The sequence below is a fragment of the Pseudorasbora parva genome, chromosome 19 (genome assembly GCF_024679245.1).
Source record: "Pseudorasbora parva isolate DD20220531a chromosome 19, ASM2467924v1, whole genome shotgun sequence".
Classification (NCBI taxonomy): domain Eukaryota; kingdom Metazoa; phylum Chordata; class Actinopteri; order Cypriniformes; family Gobionidae; genus Pseudorasbora; species Pseudorasbora parva.
The window spans coordinates 14,848,661-14,868,931 of NC_090190.1; positions in this window are offsets into that span (position 1 = coordinate 14,848,661).

The following is a 20,271-nucleotide window of genomic DNA, read 5'->3' on the forward strand; positions in this document are numbered from 1 at the left end:
AAAAGCGGAATGTGCAGGTCAGGGAGGATAAGGCGACTGCGAGAAAAAGAGAAAAGGTGATGGAGATGAGAAGCAGGTATTGTGCTATTTAACACATTTAACACATCATTAAATTGCAGACAAAGATTTTGGATCGCTATAGGTTGGCTTGTATGTTTAAACACTTAAATAAATGAATCAGGGTAAGAAAAAAACACATTTTGAAGGAAGGATTGATGTTGTATTGACTTATTGTTTAAATTTTGTTCAATTTGGACAAAAAAAGTTACATCACGCAATGCCTCTTTAATATTATCTATATATTATTATAGTATTTAGTATCATATTGAAATCCCTTTCACATTTTTTAATTTCCATTGTTTGGTAATTTTTGCACTGCAACTGTCAACTGCAACATTTCTATTCATTTTTATTTCAGCTTTATTTCAAATAAGGAAAATTATTTTTACTCATATTAGTTTCAGTTAACAATAAAACACTGCGTCTGCGACATAGCTAACATAGAGCAGACGGAGAGGATGGTGAAGAGGACCCGAATGCAGTTTATTCAGTGTCCAAAGATCCAAAACCATGAAGCAAAGTAAACAAAACCCAAAACATGAAACAAACCATGAGCAAAACAGCCCTGGCACATGGAAACTCGGACCAGCAATCATACTTCAATACATGAAAACCAAACAAGGCAAATATGAGGGCTTAAATAAATAGAGACTAATGACTAACAAGGAACAGTCTAGAACAATCAAATAATTAACCCATGACAAAGCATAACTGAGAAACACATGACCTGAACAACCAATCAGAAAATAGGCTTGTTCGACTTGAAGCAGCGCTGCACAGAGCGAGTGATTCGAAAGCATACGGAGCGGTTTGCTCTCCAGTCGCTCTCGCTGTACTTTTATGTCATACAGCGATCGTTCTCTGCAGCACTGCTTCAAGTCAAACAAGCCTAAAGACACATACACATGAACCATGGGAAGCACATGACAAGATCACATGAGGGCAAGGAATCAAACCAGAAAACAAAGGAGCCATGCAAAATAAAAAAACATTAACCATGAACATGAAACAAAAGGAGTACAGCGCACAAGTCATTTGAACCATACATTTATGGTGATTTGTGTCCTTAAGAAGCTTGAAAGCTCCAGTGCCCATGGCAATTGCATGGGAAAGATTGGCCAGAACATTCTTCAAAATGAAGGTTAGTACAGTAAATGATGACAGAATTTTAATTTTGCGGTGAACAATCCTTTTAGCCTATATATTTTGGTTAATTTGATTAGCATAGCTAAATCCGTTCTGCCGAGTCAGCACAGAAAATGGAAAAAAAAATGTCTCCGCTTTCTGCCTGAACCTGCTAATGATTGCATTTTTTCAAATGTGCAAGTGGAAATTTCCAGATATCATCCTTCGTCCTTTTAACCGGACTATCTTTTGAACCACGGTGTGATATAATGTCCCGTATATGACTAAAACCCAAATGCTCTCGCTGTGGGATTATGGCGGTAGTAAGTCAATGTCTGGCAATTTGCACCAAAGCCTCTTATTTTAGGAGTCCAGTGAGGCAGAGGTGTAACTAAGGCTTTCTGAGTGTTTTATACATAGCCTTTTAAAAGTGCCTCTGGGTGCAGTCAACAACAGGGAGTAATGAACTTTCTGACAGCATCTGAAAATGTGTTTCCCTGAGCACGGTTGTTTAGTAACTAATCCTGAAGCCAGTGTAGTTTAATATGGCATGTGTATTGGTTGTTTTCAGATGACGCCTGACTACTAGCTGTCACTGGCTTTTTGATTTACTCATGTAATATGCCTCAGAGACACGCAGATTTCTTGCTCACATAGCTGAGATGACATTAATGACGAAGGGGATGATGTTGATGACAGTGTTCTTTAACTTGGTGCAAACATGCGATAAAAGAGAAAAAGGGTTGCTGGATATTGCCAATACTGCCAAGTAAATCACACAAATTCTGTATATTATGCACGGCTCACATAAGGAGACATAATTTTCTTTTCTGTGTATATGGCTTAGATATTCCACCCTCATGGACATCAATTCACAAAATGCAAAGCAAACTAAAGCGAGCAGATGAAATATTTTGAGATGTAGAAAACTCACTTTTGTGTAGACATCAATCATAGTTTTCTCAAACACTTCAGCTCTGACATTTTAATTACAGAGTACTAATCAAAGCAAGATTGCACTAAGATGTGATTCATTTGTTCTTGTTTTTGTGTGGATTGAGAATTTCATATTTGTTCTCTCCCCCCCCCCCCCCCCTCTCTCTGAATGCGCACCGAATAAAAATAAGCATGTTACTTTGACAACCCTTCCTGTACTTGAATATAGTGCGCTGAAGTCATTCTACTCTTCTGGCATATCCACATTTCTATATTCAGCAGCTGATGTTGAAGTCCAAAAAACTGTGATTTAAAGTCTTAGTCCAGTGGGTCGTCCAAAGTCGAACTGTTTTACTGCTGTTTTACTTTTAGTCCTAAATCCATCACCTTGTTTATTTTGGCTCTGTTTATATTGAGGCTTTGGCATGACTGCTTATGTGCTACATTCTATATCATGTAGCGGGGGAGAGCGGGGGAGAGCGGGGCACAACCTAACGCTTTTTGACTTTCTCAGTTTGTGTAAATCCACTTGGGGTTCAGAGTATTTATGCTCATATAATTAGAATATCATCAAAAAGATAATTTATTTCATTAATTCCATTCCATTTCCATTAAACTTGCATATTATATTCATTAATTACACACAAACTGATATATTCCAAATGTTTATTTCTTTTCATTTTGATGATTATAACTGAAAACTAAGGAAAATCACAAATTCAGTATCTCAGGAAATTAGAATATTGTGAAAAGCTTCACAATACACCTGGTGACACACTCTTATCAGCTAATTAACTCAAAACACCTGCAAAGGCCTTTAAATGGTCTCTCAGTTAAGTTCTGATGACTACACAATCATGGGGAAGACTGCTGACTTTACAATTGTCCAAAAGACGACCATTGACACCTTGCACAAGGAGGGCAAGACACAAAAGGTCATTGCAAGAGGCTGGCTGTTCACAGAGCTCTGTGTCCAAGCAAATTAACAGAGAGGCGAAGGGAAGGAAAAGATGTGGTAGAAAAAAGTGTACAAGCAAAAGGGATAGCCACACCCTGGAGAGGATTGTGAAAACACACTCAAAAATGTGGGGGAGACACAGACGTATGCAAGACATGGGTTTCAGCTGTCGTGTTCCTTGTGTCAAGCCACTCTCAAACAACAGACAGCGTCAGACGCATCTCCGCTGGGCTAAAGACAAAAAGGACTGGACTGCTGCTGAGTGGTCCAAAGTTACGCCTGTTTCACACCGCAAGCGTGAGCAGCGGGTGAGCTGCACTTCAGCGTAACTACACCGTGACTGCAGCTGCAGACGCGCGAGTGTATTCACACTGGAAGCGTTGGTGCAGCGTCACAGCAGCGGCTCCCACAATGATAGAGCCTATACCTGTCTGAGTATTAAATACTAAACTAAAATAAATTATTATATTTTCTGCCTAGTTTACTTTACTTTTTATAATACTTTCACCCAAACTGAATAATTAAAACAAGTTTAAATGGGTAAATCTTCTACAGATGATTTTTATTCTTCGTTTTATTTTTCTGCATTTTGAGCGCTTTTGTGATATTATATTTATTTTGTCCATCAAAAGTGTGCTTTCGTTTTGCACCGTGACTGCAGCTGCAGACCGAGAGCCTTTACCTGTCTGAGTATTAAATACTAAACTAAACGAAAGTTTGTTATATTTTCTGGCTAGTTTACTTTATTTTTTATAATCATAACCATACTTTCACCCAAACTGAATAATCAAAACAAGTTTAAATTGCTAAAATCTTCCACAGATATTTTTATTCTTCGTTTTCTTCTCTGACATACTCCAGTTATTGTTCAAATACACTACACGTGCTTCCTGTGTGCATTTTAGGCACTTTTTGTGTGAAATCACATTTATTTTGTCCTTTAAAAGTGTGCTTTCACTTTAATTGAGCGTCAGAAGCGTCAGCAGCGCAGCAAAAATAGGCTCGCAGCCGAAACCCCCGCTTCACTGCTGCTCACGCGACGCTCCTGCTTGACGCTCACGTGCTGCTCCTGCTCCCGGTGTGAATGCACTCATTGATTAACATGGGCGCCGAAAAAAATACGCGCTGCTCACGCGCCGCTCACGCTTGCGGTGTGAAACGGCCGTTATATTCTCTGATTAAAAGTACATTTTTAATTTAATTTGGAAATCAGGGTCCCAGAGTCTGGAGAAAGAAAGTAAAGCCACACAATCCACATTGCTTGAGGTCCAGTGTAAAGTTTCCACAGTCAGTGATGGTTTGGGGTGGCATGTCATCTGCTGGTGTTGGTCCACTGTGTTTTCTGAGGTCCAAGGTACAACACAGCCATATACCAGGACGTTTTAGAGCACTTCGTGCTTCCTGCTGCTGACCAACTTTATGGAGATGCAGATTTCATTTTACAACAGGACTTGGCACCTGCACAAAAGCTGCCAAAGCAACCAGTACCTGGTTTAAGGACCAAGGTATTCCTGTTCTTATTTGGCCAGCAAACTCACCTGATCTTAACCCTCATACATATTGGGTATTGTGAAGAGGAAGATGCAATATGCCACACCCAACAATGCAGAAGAGCTGAAGGCCACTATCAGAGCAAACTGGGCTCTCATAACACCTGAGCAGTGCCATAGACTGGTTGACTCCATGCCATCCCACGTTGCTGCAGTAATTCAGGCAAAAGGAGCCCCAACATGCTGTTCATGCTCATTCTTTTCATGTTCATACTTTTCAGTTGGCCAAGATTTCTAAAAATCCTTTCTTTGTATTGGTCTTAAGTAATATTCAAATTTCCTGAGATACTCCTTAGTTGTCAGTTATAATTATCAATTCAACAAATTAATATAATATACAAGTTTCCCTTTTTGAATATAATTAGTGAAATAAAACAATTATGTGGTTTAGTTTCATTAATACAGTGTATACCTTTTTCTTGATTTACCCTGAAAGAATGGAAGTGAAATGCGACAACATGTAACATGACCACATGACAGCATAACGTGATCGGATCCCAAAAATATCCAAGACAAACTAAAATATTTTGTCAATAAAATACAATTATTGACTTTTAAAAATAAAATAATGGCATTTGTTGTTCATTAAAAATATACTCATTTTTGAGTTTGACAACAAACTCATTGTTAATTCCGCTATACAGTATAGTTACAAACATTATAATAATTTCTGAACATTAACTCTCAGTCCTTATTCACCCTTTTCTCATGGTTTCTTAAAATAATTCATAAAAGTATAGAATATAATAGCATATTTCTAATAGTATTGTAAAGCAATGTGACAACATGCCCCGCCTGCTCAACTGGGATTTAAACCGTGGCTCGTGTCTTCTGCTGTTAGATCAGCATTAAAGAATGATCTCAACTGTTAAATAACAGACATACGAATAAAATAATATCAGATTTGTCTTATTTTAAATAAACACAAAAAAACAGAGATGAAAATTAAACTTAAGACATTTACTTTTGCTATGGTTACATAAATGTTCAGTGATATCTTCCAAAGATGCATTTTTTTTCTCTAAATGTTGATATGGCATCTAGTAAATACACAACATTTCGTCATCCAGGCATGTGTAGAAAATGTTAGGCTGTGCTCTGCACTCCCCTACAATCTTAAGTCTTAAATGTAATGTAAAAATAAGAAAGTTTAATATATATTTGACCTTGTATTCAAGGTATAAGGATAATATGTTGTGACTTCATGGTTACACCAAATTACATTTTTACAGTCATTAAAATGAAACATGAAAATGAAAGTTTTTTTAACCATGCTTGTTGCATAAACAGCCACTCAGTTAAAGAATTCATGAACTGCAATGTTTTAATGTTTTATAATGTTTCCTGTTATAATGTTAGTATGCTTTTTACAAATAGTCATAATTTAAAAATAAAAGGCATTTTTCTTACCCTGATTTAGCCCTCTGATTTGAAAGGGTGTGTCTGCTGTGAGACTTCAGTGTAAACACCGATAGCTGTGCTAACATCTTTGCATATAAAATAGATAAATATTACATGTAGCACTCTCTCGAAACTTTTAGCATGATTTTAACATCCATACTACAATACAATACTACAGCTCTCAAGGTTAAATAATCATGAAAATGTTAATTATAGCATTATTTAGATCTATGACAATATTTAGATCATGACATGAAAGTTGCAGTGATGAGCACATGTTGAGCACTTGAATGCAGTTATCTAGACATTCCAACTCGATTTCTGGACACTAACGAAATGCTTTCATCATAAATAACAGTGAAAACACAATGTAAATAAGAGATTCGTTGATTATTATGGGAGTTTTGGCACGAGTGCAGAAATGCAAATGGACAGTTTAAATAACCAATTATTTTCATCCTACTAAGAGAAACAATGTAAAGTTGACCAATTAGTCACTGGTTTGCTTCACTTATCTAGATAGACAAAGAACATATGACTGTACATGAATCATTACATATCAGAAATCACTGGTCAGTCAGTTTAAGAATTAGGATTAACACGGTTACTTACATGTTGTGGCATTACTGTTCATTTGGTAAAAGTCTCCACCAAAATTAAAAGTGATTTACCAAAGAATCTACAGTGAAATCTACCGAATACAAATAAATTATGCTCAACTGAGACTCATATTGTTGAAAATAAATAACAACATTCCTAGCATTAGGATCCTCTGGAAGGTAATGTTATTTGTAGTCCAACTCGGATTGTTCTTTTCTCCTCGTCATCTCACTAACACACCAGTGGGCGGGGCCAAAGTTACAACGATGAAGTAGTCATTGATCTTCTTCTGCAGAGGCTTATCTATAGACTCGTTCCACAACAATATCAATAAAAGCTGTTTTTGGACTAACAAGGAATTTTTCCTTTCTGAAACCTACAGGATATTCTTTTAGTATGATCACCTCTTATATGTCAAAAGCTCATGGAAAAATAGATTTTTGAGTTCATGACATCTTCAAGACTGTGTCTTAAGAACTAGTCCAAACAGCAATTAATTAGGGCTACTCAGTCTTACTTTTGGAATTCAAATTATTCCAATCTATATTTTATGGAACTGATTAAAAAATATGATCTAGTCTAAGAAGTTTATGCCACTGGCCCATATCAAACCAACATGAATGAAAAGAGTCTTACATTTCTAAGAACTTGGAACAACTGAATTATCTTAAAAAAAAAAAAAAATGACAACCAGTTTAATAGAGTCAAATATGTCAGTCAAAAGTGTTGATTTCCCAAAGTGTCTTTGGTTTAAATTTGCCAAAAATTTTGTTTGCTAAAATTGGAAGATGTTTGTAGCCAATAATGAGGCAGAAATGAGCTTGAACTGTCAGTTGGTGAAGTTTGGCAGACAGTCCTGGAAAACAATGAAAGATTTCCAACTTTTTGCCCTATACTGTTTTTATGGCAGCCCATTTCATGGTTATGATTGGCTCGTGCATGTAGCCTAGGGGTACAAAGCATACCTTCTCTGTTCCTGTCTATCTCGAGCTCATCCAAGCCATTTGACAGATCTTCTCTTTCCTTTCTAAAGCACCTCCAGGCATAGCAAAAGGAACGAGGCTTCCTTTGATAAGGGTGATCAAGACTGGCGTTCCCATACCGACAGGTTTCACCAACATGAGAGATGTGGGGATTGGTGGGGGATTTGCGCACCCATTACCCACAAGCCCACTCGTCTGATGGGACACAATCTGAGGAGATAGAGGGCTCTGTAGGGCCGGCAAGAGGTAGGGGGTGGGGAGCCGAACGATGCAAGAGCCGAGGGGGAACCGTGAGGATGAAAGGTATCAGGCATAAAAGAGGGGAGAGAGGGGAAGATGAGTAAAAAGCAGCGTAAAAAAAGAACAAAAGTAAAGAGTGATGTAGAGAAGATGGGGAGCACCCAACCTGAAAAGCTGTCACGAGTGCAGATGAACGGGAGAGACAGCTCTCACACACCCCCATTATGTGCTGTACAGTACAGAAAAACAAATTAGAATGGCATCTTGGGAAACATCACAAAGCATAAGCACTGTAGTCTGCAGCCCATAAGACATACAGACATTGATTTACACTACATGGAAAGAAAGAAAGAAAGAAAAATTGGAGAAAAATCAGGCCTTGCTGCATGTAATTGCAGCCTTGAAATATCAGCCTCATAAAACGGCCAGTCAGACAATTCTTTCATTGACCGCTCTGAGAAATTGTTTCTCTGAAAGCGCAAACCTTAGAAATGCAATATAACAGCACTTTGCTTTTCTGTCTCTTTGTAGTGATGGAAGCCAAATAGTTAAGGATTAAGGCTGGCAAAACAAAGGTTATAGGCTTGATATCTAGTATGAAACAATAAACTAGGCCAGTGGTTCTCAACTGAACAGATTTTTCATTAGTCATCAAGTGGTGACCCAACATCAAAACTGTTTATAATCAAGTTACATTTATATTATATTATATTATATTATATTATATTATATTATATTATATTATATTATATTATATTATATTACAATTAACAATATTACACAAGCCTGTAGCCTCGTGCCTATGGCCGAATCACAGCCATGCTAATATTCAGCCATATAGCATGGCTACGTGTGTGATATTGTATTTATACAACAGCAGTTAAGTATTTGGTCACCTACAAAAAAGCAAGATTTCTGGCTCTTACAGACCTGTAACTTCTTCTTTGGGAGGCTCCTCTGACCTCATCTCATTACCTGTATAAATGGCACCTGTTTGAACTCGCTATCAGTATAAAAGAGACCTGTGCACAACCTCAAACAGTCAGACCCCAAACTCCCCTATGGCCAAGACCAAACAGCTGTCAAAGGACACCAGAAACAAAATTGTAGACCTGCACCAGGCTGGGAAGACTGAATCTGCAATAGGTAAGCAGATTGGTGTAAAGAAATCAACTGTGGGAGCAATTATTATAAAATGGAAGACATACAAGACCACTGTTAATCTCCCTCGATCTGGGGCTCTACGCAAGATCTTACCCCGTGGCGTCAAAATGATCACAAGAACGGTGAGCAAAAATCCCAAGACCAAAGTAACAAAGGCTACAATCAGTAACACACTCCGCCACCAGGGACTCAAATCCTGCAGTGCCAGACATGTCCCCCTGCTATGTCCTGGCCCATCTGAATTTTGCTAGAGAGTGTTTGGATGATCCAGAAGAGGATTGGGAGAATGTCATATTCAAAAAAGAACTTTTTGGTAAAATCTCAACTTGTCATATTTGGAGGAGAAAAAATGCTGAGTTGCACCATACCTACTGTGAAGCATGGGGGTGGAAACATCATGCTTTGGGGTTGTTGTTTTTTTCTGCAAATAGACCAGGATGACTGCTCTTTGTAAAGGAAAGAATGAATAGGGCCATGTATCATGATATTTTTAGTAAAAAACCTCCTTCAATCAGCAAGGGCGCTGAAGATGAAATGCGGCTGGGTCTTTCAGCATGACAATGATCCCAAACACACCGCCCGGGCAACAAAGGAGTGGCTTCATAAGAAGCATTTCAAGGTCATGGAGTGGCCTAGCCAGTCTCCAGATCTCAACCCCATAGAAAATCTTTGGAGGGAGTTGAAAATCTGTGTTGCCCAGCAACAGCCCCCAAACATCATTGGTCTAGAGGAGATATGGATGGTGGAATGGGCCAACTTACAGAAAACATTTGACCTCTGTCATTGCCAACAAAGGGTATATAACAAAGTATTGAAATTAACTTTTGTTATTGACCAAATCCTTTTTTTTACCATAATTTGCAAATACATTTTTTAAAAATCAGACAATGTGAATTATTATTATTATTATTATTATTATTATTATTATTATTATTATTATTATTATTATTATTATTATTATTATTATTTTTATTTATTTATTTATTTATTTATTTATTTATTTATTTATTTATTTATTTATTTATTTATTTATTTATTTATTGCAGTTGAATACACAATCAAAAATTACAGGCCTCTCTAATTTTTTTAATTAGGAGAACTTGCACAATTGGTGGCTGACTAAATACTTTTTTGCCCCACTGTATATTATATAGTATTGTTTTCCACGCTGATGTGTTTTGATATACAGAAAAATGAGTCAAAAGCTTGAGAAAACCACGTTTATGCCGATTAAGAGAAAAGTGATCATATAAAATGGCTTCTGTAGCAAAGGGCGAACAGTATGCAAGTGTCTGATATCTAAATGTTACATGATGTTCATATATCTATTTATCTTCCTATTCATGATTATATGGTATGATTATTACTTGCATTTTCCTTCCTTGCTCGGTCCAGGACCCTACTAGTTGAGAGAATTAAGGCGATGCCCTGTCACCACTGTGCCTTTGAGCGTTGCACTTAACCCCAGGTTGATCCACGGGGACTGACCTTGCAATTAGTCTATCTCAAGATACTGATAAACGCACTGCTTAGTAACCAAGGCAACTTCCCTCTGTTAACTGCATATTGTCCTCTGTTCAAAGAGTGTTTGTGTGCATACATTACATTCTCATTGGGGGCATTCAGAGGTCTGTAATGTAATGACCAGAAAAAGCCTGAAATAGAAAAGTGAGCAGAAAAGCAGTGCTTTACACGACTCGTTAAACTCGTTTCACGGTGCTGTCTTGTTTTTTTCTATTATTCCCTGATTTACAATTTACCCTTATGCCTCTTGACTATAAAACAATATTTCAGCTCAAATGATTTTCACACAGAGGCACATCAAGCAAGTTATTCCTGGCAATTCTGAAGCAATCTGTCTTCCTTGATTGTACCATCATTCCAATGTGAGTTCATGTCTTCCTCTTTGACATGTTTGGCTGTCCTCGGGCTGAAAAGCCAGCGATAAGCCTATGTTTCGGTGCTCAATGTGATCCCAGGGGTAATGTTTGGCCAATGTTCTGTCACTGTTTTCTGCAATTTTATCTGATACACCACAAATACTGTCCAATTTCCACTCTCTCTGAGATTTGTGTGCCATTTAGTGACACGTTCACGGAGGTAAGATATGTCCCAATTTACCGCTAATGTGCTACATGTATAGGGCATCTTGGCATGTGCAATGTAAAGTTATATATTATCCTCTAGATCTAAGAATGGGATATTTGGAAGAAATTGTCGGTCTGTTTTTCTTTGTACTGTATTTCTTTGTACCTCATCAAAACCTAACCCATCCCTTCTCAACTGTATTGGGTGGTGTCTATGAAACACGCCTCTAATTTTATGTAATTGTGGTTTTTAATAATCTTTAAAAAAAAAAAAAAAAAACTGTTCCCACAAAATTGGGAGCATTAAATTGTCTAAAATTTCTTGGTATGCTGAAGCATATAAGAGTTCATTTCACTGGAACTAAAGGGACAAGTCTAACCCCTGAAAAACAACCTCACACCATAATCCCTCCTGCACCAAACTTTTACAGTTGGCACAATGCAGTAAGGCAACAACGTTCTCCTGGGAACCGCCAAACCCAGACTCCTCACTCCAGAGAACACATCTCCACTGCTCTAGAGTCCAGTGGTGGCATGCTTTACATGCCCATTTTATGGAGCTCTCTAGGCACTGTTATTGAGCTCATCTGAAGGCCACATGAAGTTTGGAGATATGTAGATATTGACTGATGAACACTGGCACCTTCTGCACACTGTGCGCCTCAGCATGAGTTGACTCAAGCTTGATTTAATACACCTGAGGCCATGGAAGTGATTGGATCAACCTAAATTCAATGATTTGGATACATTTGGCAATATAGTGTATGTATATTTACGGATAAACATTTATTTATTTTTATTTACAACATTTATTTAAAATCTTATTAAAATCAAACTTTTGAAAGGTATAGTTCACAGTACGTAATTTTGTTACATATGTTGCATAGTTACTATGATAACAATAAATTATACATAATTACATGCATAAGTACATGTATTTTACTTAATATTATCATTACAGTGTTACAAAGATACCTTAAAATAAAGTGTAACTGGAATTTCTTTTTTTCTCACTTTCAATAGTAATACAAAAAAGAACAATAAAAAACATATATTAAACGAACACTCACATATCATTTTTCTGTGGCACTTCTTTTTTTTAGCCAGAGTTATGGTAATCAATGAGATTTAGTTTATATAAAGTTCCAACAACTTCAAGGTCCCAGCTTCTCCATCCATATGATATCATCATTCTGTGCTGTTTGACCTTGTCTGAGGTGGGAGTGGATGGAGGGGCCAGTGGTGCTCCCTGGTGTGCTCTTTAATTAAAGGCCACCATTAACAGGATTGCTCACTGTAGGTACCCAGCATCCCCGTCTAACACCGTATGGGCCTTATCTGGTTCAGCTGCAAAGGTCCACCTGAACACAGCATCCTCAGCCATGCGTGGACAGAGTATGAGATCTGCTGAGAGAACGAGAGAGAGAGAGAGAGAGAGAGAGAGAGAGAGAGAGAGAGAGAGAGAGAGAGAGAGAGAGAGAGAGAGTGTGAACTTTGGACATTTAAGCAGATGGAGAGATACAAAGAGTCTGGAGTGATGGTCTGCGACAGAAAAAGCCAGAGATGAGTGAGTCGAGAGGAGAAAGAGAAGGTCGGTGGAGGGAGGGAGGGAGGGAGGGAGGGAGGGAGGGAGGGAGGGAGGGAAGGAGCGAGCGAGCGGGCCGGATTGCATCCTATTGCATCAGTCCTGAGTAACGAGATAGGAAGATGCCAGGCTGAGCTGCACAAATAGGTTTTTGAACCGTCTGTGTGCTCAAGTACAGGAAGGGGAGGAGGAAGATGCATCTACCCCTATGACGTTAAAGGATCTCCACCCCGTAGCAGCGTCCGGCTATTTCTGCCTCCCAACAGCTCCCGAACTTCACTCATTAGATTTTACCCATCAGCAGCTCTTAGATGTAAAACCAATTAATTGATAAATAGAGAGAGGAGAGAGGCACTCAAAGAAAAGCCAATCCTTTCAGCCTCCCTGCACTGCGTAAATATGGCCATCAGGAATGTCAAAGACATGTTGCCGGACAAAAGAGACAGAACAGTCAAGGTTTAAAGAGTCGGACAGGCGTATTGAAACCGCATCCCAGCGAGGTCAAGTCTAATGCGTGTTTATTTAGGCTTTATGTTGCCTTCTAACGATAAAGGCCATCATTTGTTCTTTTAAAGCGGTTTTCTAAACTGCCTCCAAGAACCCTTGGGGCTGCAAAGGGGATTTGAAAGATAAAAAGATTTTACCAGGTATGGGGATGTCAAAGTTAATCATTTTAACTAATTTACATAATTTGACATCATTACGCTTTCATATTTCTTTCTGAAGTCTGTTCGGAAATTATAGGATGAATCAAAAATAATTTTACAGCCATTGCTTTTAACATTAAGTAATCAAAACTAAATATGCATTTTTTAAATCTTTCCTAGGAAGGGATTTTATGGCAATGCACTATTTAAAGCTACTTTGAAGCAGTAATTATGCTCATTATTTAAGCATTATCCATTTAATAGTGGGTAGTAAAACTATACCCTGTCAGCTTAATGCAAAGTAAATATTTTAAAAATTACTTTGCTTTAATGACAATATAAAAGCTAATTATCCAATTTTGCAGCATTGACTTTATAATGCTGTTTTTCTCACGCATTTTTTCTGGTCTTTATACGTGAAAATATACAGCTTTTATATAATTTAGGAATGAGTTTCTTGCAGTGGAAAAATTGTATCTGGGGGTCCTTGACATTCCACTAAAATCTATGTTGCGGTGAATATTACATTTTTTGACAAATCTTCATGTATTTTTTTGTTTTTGTTTTTTTATTGACAGTCCAGTACATTGTAAAAAATAAAATAAATACATAAATACATATGATGCCAACTAACTCTCATTAGAGTATTAGTAGACTGTATTAGACTGTTAGGTTAGGGATAGGGTTAGTAGAAAAGTTTGACGTAGTTGCAAAGTGACTTAGAATGTCTTTTAGGGGACCATCAAAATAAAGTTATAGCAGATATTAAGCAGACAGTCTACTAATACTCTAATGAGAGTTAGTTGAAATGTTGCAAAGTTACTTGTAGTTAGTAAAATGTCTAAAGTGGATCATCAAAAGTGTTCCCCTATATTTAAAGTTTTTACTCAACCTGAGCTAAATACTATTTTATAGAAGGTGGCCAGTGTCATACAAAAAACAAACAAAAAAATATCACTATAAAGATAGCCTAATACGCATGGCATACAAATAATGCATTAAACTTTAATAACACAAGTTGTAACATAAAAACCTAATGTACCAACCTGATCTTATGGCAGTTTGTACAAGGTGGCTAATTCCTACGAATTTGTATGACCTCACTGGTACTAATTTGTAAAAAAAAAAAAAAAAAAAAAAAAAACATTCTTAATTGTACATTTTTGACCCATCACTGCAAATTGTACAAATACATACAAGTGAGTTTGTACGAATTCGTACGAATTAGCCACCTCTTAAAAATACGTACAAATTGGTTGTGAAATAGCATTAAATGTACATAACTGATAAGAAAACCATTTCAACAAAAAAGTATCAAATGAAAAGTGTCACATAATTATTCGAATGTCAATTTAAGATTTAGGGTTTGTCAATTATAAAATGACTTGTACCAGATTATTAATGTAAATCATATGATATGTCCCATTGTATTTATTAGACTTTTATGCTTAGGGAACTTACCATTGGCGTTAACAGGTTTTGATAATCAAATTTTACTCTTTCACTGTTAAAATTACAATCATGTCTGTCAAATTTCAAAATAAACAAATCAAATAAAAGTTTTAGGATTTTTTTTTTGTTGTTTTGTTTGTTTTTTACTTGATTGACACAATAAAAGAGTCCTTAAAAATCCTCCAATTGTATTCCACAAAGAAACATCACTACACTGTAAAAAGTGATCATTTGACTCAACTTAAAAAAGTGAGGAAAACCATTGCCATAAAATTATCAAGTAAGTAAATCTGCCAATTCAACATAACTTTTTTCAATCAAGCATGAAATGTATTTACTTCATTTTAAGGCAAAGGGTTCCCTCTTTTTTACAGTGTAGGTATGGATCAAAATTAAGGTGGGTAAATGGAGCCAGAATTCACATTTTTTTGTGTGAACTATCCCTTTAAGGTTAGTGGTGCAGATTTGCTTGTGTTGAAGAGAATTTCATCTCCTCTAACTTGACTTGGATAGCAGCCATGTTTGGTTGTATAAAGCCAGAGGGAAACAAAATCAGTATGTTTTTCAGTATGTGATGTATTATTTTTCTGTCATAACAGGGCACCTCTTTCAGATCATATCTGCCTAATCCCTAGCAACAGCAGGGGTTGCTGAAGTGTTGCAACATCCTTCATCAATTAAAAAAGCACTCGCTGCCATTTTCTATAAACTGGCAGAAATTACGTAAACATGCATCATTAAAGTGAAAGCTGCCAAAGACCCTATTACACTAAAGAAGCCCACCCCGGCCCCACCTCCTCTCCCTCATATTGATCCATTATAAATAGACCACAGCGCATTGGGACACAGAACCATTTGGTGTCTCTTGTCTTTCAACCTCTCCAATCATTTCCTTGTGTTTGTCTTTAGCATCTCCATCTCCCTCCCGCAGATGAAGCTATTGATATTAATGAGATGCAAACTGAAAGTATTACCATCGCATTTGTACAATTTTACTTTCTTGAAATTGACTCTGAATTGTTAGATGTCGGCTCAGTGCTGCTACTTCCTCATTGTAATACACGGTTTGTCAGCAGCAATCTGAAGTTCTCCTTTCTTGTGAGCTTTCCCTTCAAAAGCTCTCCATCTCAATTTTAAATGTAAGAACATCTATGGCATCTCCCATTATTTATATATCTCTTTCCTTCCAAAAAGAAGTGAGAATCAATAATCAAAGCCTTTTCGAGATCGAGCCCAAAGGCTGTACATTCTTCACATGCTCTCTGAACAGTTTGGCTCGCTCAGTCTAAAAAAAGGGGGGGGGGGGGGGGGGCTGTCTTTTACATGCTACTTGACAGGAGGCAACATATATGATTTCCATGAGCTTCCATGAAGAATATATAAAGATTTCACACGTTATGTTTAGTAAGGCTAACACAATATCCTGTAGTGGCAAATCATTAACATTATATTGTAATTGCTGATGAAATGTTTCTGAGAGAACTCTTCTATACAGAACACCTTTATAAAAGAAACCATGCAAAATAGATCCTAATTTCGCAATCTAAACAGCAAAGAGAATAAATGAAGGGCAAAAACAAAATCTTATTCAAGATTTTTTTGTTTTGTTTTTGTTTTTTTACAATATACGGTTGTATACAGTATATAAAGGCATACCATTATGACAGATGAAATGAATAACACTGATTATCTCTTCATCACGGCACCTGTTAGTGGGTGGGATATATTAATCCTAAAAGTTAATGCATTTGAAGCAGGAAAACATGGGCAAGCATAAGGATTTGAGCGAGTTTGAAAAGGGCTAAATTGTGATGGCTAGACGACTGGGTCAGAGCATCTATAAAACCGCAGCTTTTGTGGGGTGTTCCCGGAATGCAGTGGTCAGGTAACGGTGGTGAACCGGCGACAGGGACATGGGCGGCCAAGGCTCACTGATTTTGGGGAGCGAAGGCTGGCCCTTGTGGTCCAATCGAAAAAGACGACCGTAGCTCAATAAGTTAAGTCTGGTTCTGATACAAAGGTGTCAGAATACACAGTGCATCGCAGTTTTTTGCGTATGAGGCTGCATAGCCGCAGACCAGTCAGAGTGCCCATGCTGACCCCTGAACACCGCCGAAAGTGCCAACAGTGGGCACGTGAGCATCAGATCTGGACCACAGAGCAATGGAAGAAGGTTGCCTGGTCTGATGAATCACGTTTTCTTTTACATCATGTGGATGGCCGAGTGCACTTACCTGGGGAACACATGGCACCAGGATGCACTATGGGAAGAAGGCAAGCCAGCAAAGGCAGTGTGATGCTTTGGGCAATCTTCTGCTGGGAAACCTTGGGTCCGGGCATCCATGTGAATATTACTTTGATATGTACCACAAGCATTGTTGCAGACCATGTACAACATTTCATGGAAACAGTATTTCCAGGTGGGTTTGGCCTCTTTCAGCAGTATAATGCGCCCTGCCAAAAAACAAAAAAATGGATCAGGAATGGGTTGAGGAGCGCAACAACAAGTTTGAGATGTTGACTTGGTCTCCAAATTCCCCAGATCTCAATTCAATCGAGCATCCGTGGGATGTGCTCAACAAACAAGTCAGATGAAGGCCCCAACTGGCAACTTACAGGACTTAAAGGATCTGTTGCTTACATCTTGTTGCCAGATACCACTGCACACCTTTAGGGGTCTAGTGGAGTCCATGCCTTGACACAATATTATCAATACAATATTAGGTCATAATGTTATGCCTGATTTGTGTATAACCGTAGTAAGGGAAAACTGCCTGATGATTGTATTATATACAGTGGCAAGAAGTCAATACTGACATGACAATATCACAGTTGCTGCAGATTTGTCGGCTGCACATCCATCATACATCACATCCAAAAGATGCTCTATTCGGACTGAGATCTGGTGACTGTGGAAAGCCGTATATAGTGAACTCATCGTCATGTTCAAGAATCCAGTTAGAGATGATTTGAGCTTTGTGACATCACATGTTATCCTGCTGGAAGTAGCCATCAGAAGATGATGCCAAGACTGTTGCCTTTCTATCAGCTTGAACCAGTCTGGTCATTCTCCTCTAACTTCTGGCATCAACAAGGCCTCTTCGCCCACAGAATGGCCGCTTATTGGATATCTTCTATTTTTTCTGATAATTCTCTAAAAACCCTAGAGATGGTTGTGAGTGAAAATCCCAGTAGATCAGCAGTTTAAAAAATACCCAGACCAGCCCGCCTGGCACCAACAACCATGTCACATTCAAAGCCACTTAAATCACTTTTCTTCCCCATTCTGATGCTCAGTTTAAATATGACCCTCCGAAAACCACATACTGTACAAATAGGTATTTTAATTTCAATGCCTAGTTCTGTCATGGAACTCTAGATGTCTGATGGGTTCTTAACACAAGCTGATGATATTTACAACATTAACTACTTAGCACAAGCTGAGTGGTCCATGTTGCATTTGCAGCCAATTCACTCCAAAAAAATAATTCAGTGGCTTACTAAATATCACAGTAAAGATTCACTTTATTACCTTAATAAAATCTCTAAATATAATTTAATTGATGTTTTGTGTTGAACATAACAACATGATTGACTAAAAATCAAACAATTAATTTTATAATATAAATGTGCAGTTATATTTAAAGGTAGGGTAAGAACTGGAATTCTAAAGAATTGTACAGAATTGTACAGAATTCAGTAAGAATTGGTTAAAAAACTTTTTTTTCCAAATTTGTTAAAACTTTCTTTATATATTAATACATAATTAAAATGTAAGTACTCTGAAAAAGAAAGTATAAAAAGTGAGTGTCTGTAGACCTCTAGTTTATAATATTTCCATTCATTTCACCTACTTCCTTCTGGGATCTTTCCAAAGCCACGCCCCCAAAACACATGAACGTGCTACAGCGGCTGCTCAGCTGGAAGACGAATTATTTACCTGAGATGAGCGGAGTGCATGTAGTGACATCATGTCAGAATCACATGCAATTAAAATTTGCAATGCTTACTTTTTTTTCTTTCTTTTTTTGCTGATTTTTTTTTTTTAGAAACATTTAGGCTGGTCTGAATTTCAAACTCCACCATCAGAGCGTGTCATTTCAGGCTCGAGAAACAGAGCTGTTTCGCTGGAAATCGATAACAGACCGGTTGATTACACTTGAATTACTTTTAAATGTTTAATTTTTACTTCTAAAATGTTTGATACATGAGTTTAAATGTTGGTTGTATTTTATGTCAAAACTGTATGCCTAATACTGTATTGCTGTAAAATTACTCATCAAAAATAAAGGCCAATGTTATGTATACGTGTTGTTGTGTAGAGTATTTTACAAAGGTTTAGAGGAAATTAAAGTTAATATTAAAGTTATACAATAAAAGAAAAAAAAACGTTTTTTCTGCACAATTTTATTTTTAGTGTACTAAATGCAGTTACTCAGAGCTACTATTTTTTTTTTACTTTCATTTACTCACTTCATATGGTGTATGAAAAAAAAAATTCACCAAAAAAAATTGTGTAAATCAGTAAAAGTTTTTTTTAGAATGTGAGCTTGCTGCTTAACATTTAAATGGCTTGTTATCATTCTCTATAGCAGTTTGCATGGTTTCAGAGTTTGTCTAAAATCCTCCACCTTCCCCTGCTCCACCTGTATCTGCTATGGGATAATTGATTTATTCTATTTATGCAGCAGCAGCATGTCTTACATTGTGTATGTACCCAGACGAGCCCCCAATTTCTGTTACGACCATCTAGGGGTCAGTAGCAACAGGAAGAGGAAGAAAAGAGTCTCACTACCAGAGAGATAAAATTGAACAAATATTTATTTCTTACACAGGGTGTAGCGTCAGGGGTAGACAAGGCCAAAAATAACAAACAGAAGAAACCTTTTGTTTTACCTCTACATTTCCTAAATTTTGAAAATAAAGAAAACAAAATACAGTTTAAACTTACCTACCTCCCTAACCAAAAACAATGTGAAAATATGTACAAAATAAAATGGCGTCAAACCCCCTACGTCCCTTGATTTAGCACAGATCTAAAGAAAAGTATTTGCAGATAATATATACAGAGTAGCAAACAAAGCAAAATCAAGATCCAAAGTCGATAGTCAAACAGGCGTGGGTCAAGTAAACAGGAAATAACAATGATCAAAAATACTATAGTCACACTCACAAATACAAACTACTAACCAATCACAATCAATCTCTCTGGCACGACACTCAATAAACGATACGTAGAGATGCGAAACGATCAAAGACACAATGGCACAAAGATGGCCCCTTCAGTGTGTTAGGGGCGGTCCTTTTATCTGGATCAGGTGAGAGGGGGAACCAATTGCAGCCTCCAACAGGTTAACACAAGTCACCGCCCACCTGTAATACAAACATGCATGTCCACATACACAGAGAGAGAAAATTCACAAGACAAACACAGGACAACAGAATGGAATAAATTAATAAATGACTCTGCTCATAACAGTATG